We start from the raw sequence: 11,124 nt of genomic DNA on the forward strand, positions 1-11,124 counted from the left end.
GTAGAATTGGCTTAAGGAATCCAGGTCTTTATCACTCAATCTTGATATTCTGTTTTCCATTTTCTTCCTTCTGCTTGTGAGACTTGCTCTTTTTGTTTTAATTGGTTGATTGAGTTTTTCAGTCCCATGCTCATTTCTGTTTGTTTTCTTTATTATTTCTATCTCCTTAGCTAATTCGTTTTTCAGGCTACGAATTGTTTTTGATATTTCATTAAACTCGATATTTGTATATTCTTGGGCTTCCATCATAAGTTTATGACTTTCCTCTTTGAGTTTTTTGAGTTGTTTGTGATTTTTTGAGTTTCTTTGATCATGTCAATTATTTTTCTTTTAAATTGTGCATGCTGACGTTCTTCAGAGTGGTATTCATTGCTATGCAGTACTGTAGGGTTTTGCTGGGGACATACTTTCCTTTTCTTTTCCTACTGTTTATTCTTTTGTGTTGCTGTTTCGGCCTATGAATATTTTTACTGGTGTGTATCCAACAGGAACTTCTACTCTGCTTTTGTTTAATTTAATTTTGGTTCCGTTAATATTGTTTGTGTAGATTAGTTACTTTTTGTTTAGATATGGAAGATAAGTTGTGTGTTTCAGGTTATTTAAGGGTAGTAGACTGGTCAGTGTTCTGGGTAAGCAGGTCTGTCTGCCTGATACAGTGGCTGGGAAGTTGGTTGTAGGGGAACCAGCTGGGGAGGAACTTAGGGTATTTTTGGTTTAGGGAGCAAATCCTGGCCTCTGAAGTGAAGGAATTAGAGACCAGTGGTGACAGAGGCTGACAACGGACAGGGTCGGGGTGGATGAGAGAAATGGAGTTGAGAGGCAGTGGTCAGGATCTCAGAATTTAAAATTATTTTTAAATAAAGAAGAACAAAAGAAATATAGCCAAAATAAGTGTCTCCAAAATGGACTCATGGAGAGACAGAGAGAAAAAAACAGTTGAATGAGATAAGTAAGTCAAGCCTATATAAGAAGTAGTATATAAGAAGTAGAATTCAATAAAGAGACAGAATTGCTGAGGAAAACCAAACTGAAATGATACTTAAATGAGAATCTCAACAAGTATCAGAGCTGGAAAACAAGAAAGAAGTTTTGGATCAGTCAGTGAAGGTCAGCAGTGAAAATTTAAAACTATCAATGAAACAAACTATAGCTCTATCACTCGGGTAAACATCAAATCTTCAATTCTTCAGCATAGAAGAAAGATAATATGGCACCAAAAACATTGAAAATATTTTAAAATAAAGCCGGAAGAGAGAGCTTCCCAAAACTAGGGAGACCATTGTTGAGTCAAGTTGAGAAGTCCTATAGAATTCCAAATATGGAGAAACAGAAAATGAATGCTTCGTGACCTATTATATTTAAATTTTTATAAATATTGCATAAAGAATAATGGCAAAATTAAAAGAGAGAAGGGTCAAGTCATTTATAAAGCTAGGACAATCAGGATAATACTTGATATATTATTATAAATAAATTCAGAAGAGCCTAGAAAAAATGTATTCTAACTTCTTAATAAACTATATTTGTGCTAATAATTGTTAATGTAATACGATCAATTGTAAAACTAACTATCAAATGCAGCTGAATCCTCTACTGAATCAAATTGTCAGCAAAGAGACTATAAGATGAAGGGACATAGAGTAATGATATGGGAAATCTTAGAATTTTTAAGTCCATGTTTCTGTGCACACAAATTATTCTAAAATAAAAGTCTTGGGGGCTAGAGAAATGACTCAGCATTTTAGAGCATTGGCTACTCTTGAAGAGGACACAGGTTCAACTCCTAGCACACACATGGTGGCTCACAACTGTCCTAACTCCAGTTCCAGGGAGTCTGATGCCATCTTGTGATGTCTGTGGGCACTGCACAAGATGCACACACTTGCATACATGCAATATATTTAATCATAATCACATACATAAAATAAAAATAAATGAAAAATTAAATAATAAAATCTTGGCTTCCATTTGGCCACCCTGGCCAACAAGTCAAAAGAAGGTATCACCTGTCTGACATTGTTGCTTGTTATGTAGCTTTTAGCTACACATACGGACTCTTAGGAAATTATATTGTCCCATTTAATCTTTGGTTATACTTTCCTTTTGTGTGTTTCAGGCCACACAATTGATCCAGATAAACCGATTTATGTTTACTCTTAAGGTCGTTTGAGTATCTGTTCCTCAGGAGTCACATGGGCTTGGGAGGAGCCCCTGGCTCCTTTCTTTTACTAGTTCCATCTATGTGAAGATAAGTCAAAGGTCCTGCTCAACCATGGTTGGCTTCGCTTGGAAGCATGGGGGAAATGATTCCTCTGTGTTGACCCTCGTCTTTATAGACTGGACACTGGTTCAAGCATAGAACTGGGAAATTGAACAGCAGATCCCAATCTTATTCAAAGGAATATTGACAACTGATTACTGCTGGATGAGGAACAGCTGACCCTCTTAAAACAAAGACCTCTAGATAGGCTGACTAGATTCACCAGAAGGGCAAGTAGTGGGGAATGACTGGGGGTACCGATAACACAGCAGACAGTAGCAGGGATATCAGAGTATAAGGGATCTAGTGGGGGGGAGGGAGGGTGCTACCTGAGAAGTGAAAAACATTACCATTGAAATCTACCCAATGACTTTATAGCCATGCTCAGATGCCAAGGAGCTCAGAAAGTAACCAACTGTGACTAGTAATAATCAGATATATAGAGATTAGAAATGCATATGCATCTTAGTGTCAATTGTATTGAAAATGAATTTTTCTGTATGAAACTGTGTATTTTAATAATGAAATGGAGATCTTTTTCAAAGTTTAAAACCTCCTTTAATTGTATGTCTTATAAGGTTTATATGGAGTACAATATTGTATAACTGTATTAATTCCTAAATATTCCTAAACCTAAATATTTACAGCCAATTTTGAAAGAGAAGCATCTTAGCTCTGGAAATTTTTATTGAATATGTCAATGCTGTTGTAATGAAATGCCTCTTCTAATTATATGTTTATTAAATAAATAATAAAAGAATAAAAAAGCATTGCTTGAAAAAAATCAAAAGAAGAAACCTCTGTATTATTATTGAAAAAAAACTTAATTAAAATGACTACACAAATGCTTTAATTTAATACTTAATAAAATAATACACTCTAGAATTGTTATAAAGATCATTAATAAAAATCTGGATATAAAACTTAGCACCAAACAACTCAGAAGAGATAAGGAAGGACATTTCATGCTCACTAAAAGAAAAATCTAGCCAGGCATGGTGACATATGCCTTTAATCCCAGCACTAGGGAGGCAGAGGCAAAGGATCTCTGGGAGTTCGAGACCAGCCTGGTCTCCATAATGAATCCAGGCCAGCTGGGGCTAAAGGGAGACCCTGTCTCAACAAGTCCAAAAAAAAAGAAAAACTGCCCAAAAAACAAAAAAAGAAAAAGAAAAAGAAAAATCTATTGAAAGTCTATCAAAATCCTAAGCATATATCTTAAGGAAATACAGGGGCACCCAATTTCCTGAAAGAAACAGAATTAGATTTAAAACCAAAGACTGAGTACAACATGGAGATAGTGGGTAACATCATTTCTTCACTCATGTGCACCAATAAGTAGATTATCCAGACAAAATCTATATAGGGAAACCCTGGGGTTAAAGTTAGACTTGAAAAGGTCTAGCAGATATTTACAGGGCACTCCATCGAAGCAGTAAAGAACACACTTTCTTCACTGCAGTCCATAGAATTTTCTTGAAACTCAATCACATATTGGTACAAAAAACAAGTTTACACATATTTAGGAAAATTGAAATATCATCTTGTAGCCTGAGGACAGAAAAATAAAGCTTGATATGGATAACAATACAAATAACACAAAGTACAGAAACTTATGGAAACTAAACCACATGTTAATGAATTAAAAATGGGTCAAGGACGAAATCCAGACAGGAACTTAGAAATTCCTAGTAGTAGGTGAAAATTTAAACACAACATAGAGATATGTATCAGACACAATGAAGGCAATCCGAAAACAAAATTTATATAATGAACCTACATTAAAAAAAACTGAACAGTTCTCCTGTCAATAAAAACAATGTACCTGAAGGTGATGGGAAATCAAAGTAATGCCTAAAATTTTTTGATGGAAATGGAAATCAAAATCAGGTGAAAATTAGTAATTAATTAAAAAAATACAAAGGATCACTGAAAAAAATAGTTCCTTAAAAAGATTACCAAGACTGGCAAATTTAACCCAAATTAACAAAGAAAAAAAGAAAGTGGAGTCAGATTAATAGAATCTGACATGAAAAAGAAAACATTGCCAAAGATACAGAGGAAATTCTGAGGTTCATAAGGACATATATTGAAAATTATATTCCAATAATTATATGCTAGATATTTGACTTACCAAAATGAAATCAATATAAAATCCACACTTCAAATAGATTCATAATAACCAAAGAGACAGAAACAGTATTTTAAAAGCTCCCAACTAATCAAAGTCCAAGACTAGACAGATAAAGTTCAGAATTACACCAGACCATCAAAGAAGAATGAACAATATTCCTCAAATTATTCCACAAAATAGAAAAGGGAGGAATATTTTCAAATTCTTTTCCAAAGCCCCACAGCCTTTTTGAAACTCCATTTTTCATTTAGTTATTTTTATTTTACAATGTCTGAGTGTTTTTCCTGCACATATGTAAGTATACCCAGTGTCATACAATGTTCATGGAGAGCAGAAGTGGGCATTGAAAACTGTGGAACTAGAGTTATGATTTGTAGTTAGTTGCCATGGAGGTGCTTGGAACAAAATGTTAGTCCTCTGCAAGCACAATCAGAGGTCTGAACCACTAATGAATCTCACCAGTTCACTGTGAAAGGTTTTTCATGAAATCAGTATCATTCTAATGCTAAAACAATACAACAAAGTTAAATTATAGGCCAATTTATTTCCTTTGTTTTTTTTTTATTTTTCTGGCTGCTGTCTTCTATTCTCTTAAAAAAAAAAACACACTCAGTTGGAAGAAACATATGTGTAGTACTGTAAACATATCCAAGAACACTTTGCTGGAGAGGTCATAGACATAACAGAAAACCCCAAGGCTATCACATTCTCAGGCTAAAGTAATATCTTACTATAGGTAAAATATGGATCGTTATATATTACAGACAAGTATCCCAGTCCCCATTCATCAAATAAGCTTCCTTTTAGACACACAGAGATTATTACAGCGTTCCACACTGGTCATCTGCAGATATTATTTTTGAATTTTCCAGGCCTAAGTGGCAGAATTCCAATGCAATTGCTATACCAAAAGTCATAGAACATAGAACAAGGGGTAAAGACAACATTAATGCATCTCTCAATTCTCATCAATGAAGCTCCCTCATGCAACAGAGTACCAGGAAACAAAAAGTCACAAAAGTGACCAATGGATAGAGAATAAAAGTTTGCAGAGTGTAGATCCTTGAACAGGACTCCTATATTAAATTCCACCCACACAGGGCTCATGGTTCATTATGGAAGAGAGGAAGGAAAAATTGTAGGCCGGGAAGAAGGTGCATGACAATATGGAAATAGAATCCTATAAGCTTCTCGTGCCTGCTCATATGAACCTACAATAGTGTCAGATGCACAGACCCATGCAAACTCAAGCAGATAATACCCTAGCACAGAAGTGTGGAAATGAACAGCAGACCCCAATATTAGTTAAAGAATTATTAGCAGACGATTACTGCTGGGCATGGACAAGTTGATCTTCTAAAAGTGAGGGACTCTACATAGGCTGACTAGATCTCAATGCATGAACTTGCACTGAGGGTTGCCTGTGTACACTAACTTGACTTGATAGGACTTGACACAAAGACAGAACGTATGAATTCCAGTGGTGGCTATGTGGGAGTGACAAGGGGAAAGGAGCTATAAAGATGATTAAGTTGTTATGTATTAAATGTACAAAATTCAATAAAAATCCACAAAAAATAATTTAATTAAAAATTTCAATTTCTATAAATATTATTTGAAAGAAACCAAGGTGTGGTACATAGATACAATGGAATATTATTCAGCTCTTAAAAAGGACAAACTTATGAAACTCACAGGTAAATGGATTTAACTGGAGACAATCATCCTAAATCAGACACACGGCAAATGTTCTCACTCATAGATAATTGCTAGCTTTGAAATCTTACATATACATGTTTAATTTGAAAGTACAACTAGGTCAATCAACTAATAGTTGGCCATGGGTGGGTGAGCGGTATGGTTCCAGCAAGGTGGTAGAATGCAGTGATATGAAGGAGAAAGGGAAAGTATTAGACAAGGAAGTTAAGTGGAATGGGATTTGGGGGCCAGGCAGAGGAAGGAGTATGGAGAGGGATAAGTATCACTACAGACCTTTCGAAAAAGCCATATGGAAACCCAGTAACTGTGTCACCAGGCACAAGTTCCATGTAGGCTCAAACCAGAAAAAAAATCCCATCATAGACACAATTTTCTGCATATGGAAATTATGTCAAAAGATGGCTCATAGGTTAACTAGGCTCCAGCTGCTGGACTCATACTGAAGAATATTTGCAGACACTGTAAGCCTCAATAAGTATATAATAGAGTGTACATTAAATTGTGTGCAGGCAATTGAGAATGTGTAGATAGGGGATAGGATCTAAACACCATCAACTGTATTGTAGGAAATCACAAAATTCAATAAACATAGTCATGATAAAATTCCTGCTTTCCTTTTTTCATATAACATTAATTCTTTTAATTAATGTTTGCAAATTTCATACAATGTATTTGACCATATTTAGACACGCTCCCATATCTGTAACACCTTAATAGCTATCACCAAAATTCTGTAATCTAACATAAAATGTGCACACATACATTTATATTATTACTGATAAAGTCAGTGTTGTGTCCCCAATAGCCCTTTAGTGTGGGTTCATCCACTAGAAATACAAAAGGCATCTAAAATACAGTATATTCATGGAATAGATTTGACCTCCTATGCAACGTTGCAGAAGACAGGGATCATATGTTTTTTTTTTTTTTCTCAGATTGGTCATTCAAAGGGAAGCCTGTGCCTTGTCATGAGCACACCCCAGCAGCCACTGGAAAAAGGCAGTGTGATATGGAATGGCTCCCTTTTGCAAACACAAACTGAGATCTTGGTGCTTCTTGTCAATTCCTTATAAATACCCATTATTCAAACTAATCAAGCCCTTGGATGACTACAGCATTATTGTCTTTAGTTTCTCAAAAGCACCATTAAAATATTGTGTTATTGCCAATAATTGAAAGAGACACAAGTATACAACAAACAGAAACAATGCTATATTTTATTTTTAATCAATATTTGACATAGAGGCCAATGTCAAATCTATGCCATGCAGAAAGAGTTGACTTTACAAAACCCTACTGTGATTATTGAATTTTAACACACAGTAAAATGAAGCTGGACACTTATTGCCGAGCATAGGCAATTATTAATTTAAAATGATTTAGTAGCATAAATGAATAACAACCATACAAACTAAGATTATATTTGGTAAGTTTTCATTAAATTTAACTACAAAATTATGAATTGGGCTTCCTTTATGCATGTTTCCCTTGAACTCTTATCTTCCAGACTGCCCACAGAATAACCATTAAATTCTCAGACTTTTCTAGCCCACAGTTCCAAACTGTTCAGCATTCACACACATAAATTCTTATCAAGGTTTATAAGAGACATGATCAGGTTTATCCCCCAAATAGAATTACTTCTCAGTACCAAATTTCTGTATTAATTACATGCCTTGTTGCAGTAATAAAACAGCTGAGGAAATAAATGAAATTAGATGGATATATTTTGGTTCACAGTTTGAGAATGGATACAGCAGTGGGAACATGGGAAAGATGGTCACATTGTATCCACAGTCAGGAAGCAACAAGGTACCTGCTGATACTGTTTACTTTCTCCTACATCCGTTTTTTTTTTTTTTCAGTCTGTGAAGCCAACATTTGGGTTGGTGCTGCCAATATTGAATGAATCTTCCCTCCTTTGTTAAAACATTCTTGACACTCTGGTATAGACATGAACCAAGATACATAGGCAGGGTTATAGACAATTAAATTAATAATGAAGATACATTATCATTCCACTGTAATATTTTAGTTTGTACATTTGAGTGAGTCACAAGCTGTGAAGACGTTTCATTAAGAGCAATTCAAGGCATTTTATGAGGGTGTTTATGGGTGGTATTGTTATTTTAATAATTAGAAACACTGACCTCCACAATTGTGTGGCACCTCCACTAATCAGGTAAGACATTAGAACAAAAAAGTGGAACCCTCCTTCTCATGACAGACCTACCTAGATGGGTAACAGCCACTCTCTTGTCTGTAGCCTGTTCCTGTGTTTTAATGTTTTAGTGTTACTCATAATTGGAATTTTGGTTTTGCTTGCGTAGTTCTCAGAAATCTTCATCAAGCAAAGAGAGGTGTTTTAGAGATACTTGAAGGAAAAACTCTCAAAGTTCATGAAACTGAAGAGTAGCAGTTCTGAGTTTGGATGAAGATATTGACTACAAGGTATGTCACAGTTGGCCTGTAATATTTCATGGTGGTTCAACGACTTCTATTCTTCTTTTCATTCTTTATATGTTTTGTTTTCATTTTTAATAATACTTCATTAATTCTTTGAGAAAGTCATAAAAAGTGGATGATGACAATTTAGTTCTTTCAATACATAGCCCAATGGTGTGATTGTGTGTTTGTGTGAGTGTGTGTGTGTGTGTGTGTGTGAGAGAGAGAGAGAGAGAGGAGAGAGAGAGAGAGAGAGAGAGAGAGAAAGAGAGAGATATTACAGATATCACACATTGATAATGATTGCTAAAACCACACGGGATGTTGTCTCTGGGGAAAACACAGATGCTCAAGCATCAACTTCAGATGATGGAGGTTACTGTCATCCCTCCCGTCACTGGTTCATTGTCTTCATCATCATTTACACACCCACAAGTGACACTGTCTCTGATTCTTCAGCCCTTCTGTCCATTTTTGGATTTTTAATTTGATTCTATTCACCAACTCTCTTGGCATCACCGTCTGAGTAAAATTACCCCTGGACATTTGTAATTACTAAGGACTGTGTTGCCGGAGCATTCACTGCAGACTCAGGAAGATAAAAGTGATTGGGACTGATCTATTTTTAAATGTAAAATTGGTGTTTTCTTCTGCTGAAGACTTCTTAAAAGCTAGTGTAGAGAGAAAAACTGATTAAACAACTTTTAAATCTTGATTGGGAGATACTGACAAGAGAGTTTCCTCCTCATCTCTGGGTGATGACCAATGTCTGACTGAAGGTGAATGCCCTGTGATTATAGTGGTTACATGATTTTCGCCTTGGTCAACAAGAACATCACAGAAATATTTTGCTACCTTTTGAAATACTGTTTTAGCAATTTGAAAGTAAGTCCAATGAAAAATGGGGAATATAAGTGCAAACCCATTTTAGGTTTTTTTCTGTGATATAATTAGTAATCTCTTCAAGGGAATGTGTGAGGACAGTGAACTGTCTATTACTTTAAGGAAAAGGTGATCACAGAAAAATCTTGCTATCTTTATAATAGTTTCTTGTCAGCTATCACACGCAGAGAAATATGCAGTTTGGTGGATTACTGTGTTATATATAAAATCGAAGCAGGGCTCATCATTGTGTTTCTATATCACCTGTATAAAATATGTACTTTAAACTTTTTTATTTTATGTGTCTGAGCATATTGCCTGCATGTATGTGAGTGAATCTGTGTCATGTAATGCCCCGGGGGTCAGAAGAGGGCTTTGGATTCCCTTGGAATTGAAGTTAAGGACTGTTTGTAGCCTCCACGAGGGTGCTGGGAATTGAAGCCGGCTACTCTGCAATAGCCGTCAGTGCTCATAACCATCTGTGCTGAGCCACCTCTCCAGCGCCATTAAATAGGTGCTTTTAAACAAGTTTTATTTAAACAAATATTTGCAAAGCATGAGGAACTCAGTGTACAAACTCTCAGAAACACTTCAATATTAAAGTAACAACAGTATAAAAACATTTAGTACATATAAATTTATATGTGTAACATATTGTTAGTTTATTGTAGAGGTATTTCCCTATAAGTAATGTTACACAAGTGAGCGTTTCCTCCTATGTGAATCTCTAAGACATTGCTTAACTTTTCCCAGTTTGATTTTTGAGGAAATATATTCTGAAAATATTAAATAGATATACAACTCATTTCTAAAATAGTGAAGGGATGCTTGATATATTAAGTAAAATAAAGTTTAAAGTATCATATGGTAAGCCACGAATATGTATTTTACACGCTTGCTATATTTTCTTCATCATATTCTGTTTCAACTGCACTTGAGTGTCACCAGAAAGCTGGTATTAACATAAATTAATATTTTTCTGAAATTAAAGTTATAGAATTTACATAATTTCATCATATTGTTTATGAATGTTAAATATCTCTATTGTGCACAAGCATTAAAGTATCACTCTAGTAATTATTTTTTACTATTTATCAGGCTTTTCCATAAGCATAAAATTAAATGCATCATAGAAAGAAAAGTTGTTTGTATATATATATATATATAGATAGATATATGTTTCATTAAATGACATGTATCAAAATAGCAATTGTCCTAGAAGACTGGATCTATCCTCCATGCAGGCAGGGAAGTTGATTGCCTCAGTGTCAAGGGAAATGTGTTCTTTGCTAATTGTCTCTCTGTATCTCGTCCTCCTGCTCCATGTGACACTGGACACATTACCCTGGAGTTCCTATTCAAGCCTTTTAACATTTTTTAATAAGGAAGTCTTGTAACACACATGTGTTATAGTGTACACGTATAAAGAACTGAAGATGTGGATGTCTAGCTTTAGATGTACCATTCATAATCTCAGGATATAATGTTTATTTACAATTTTCTCCAGATATAAAATATCAGTGATTGGTCAATATCTTAATAAGATTAAGCTTAATTTTTAAAATAAAAATCTTTGATATTTAAATTCATTTTATGCTTATAAATTTTTGAATAGACAAAAATATGTTTAATGCTATTTGGTATGTTGCTTAAACTCAACAACACAGTAGGGAAGTGAGAGCCT

Source organism: Nannospalax galili, unplaced genomic scaffold (assembly GCF_000622305.1).
Source record: "Nannospalax galili isolate Female #2095 unplaced genomic scaffold, S.galili_v1.0 scaffold347, whole genome shotgun sequence".
Classification (NCBI taxonomy): Eukaryota; Metazoa; Chordata; class Mammalia; order Rodentia; family Spalacidae; genus Nannospalax; species Nannospalax galili.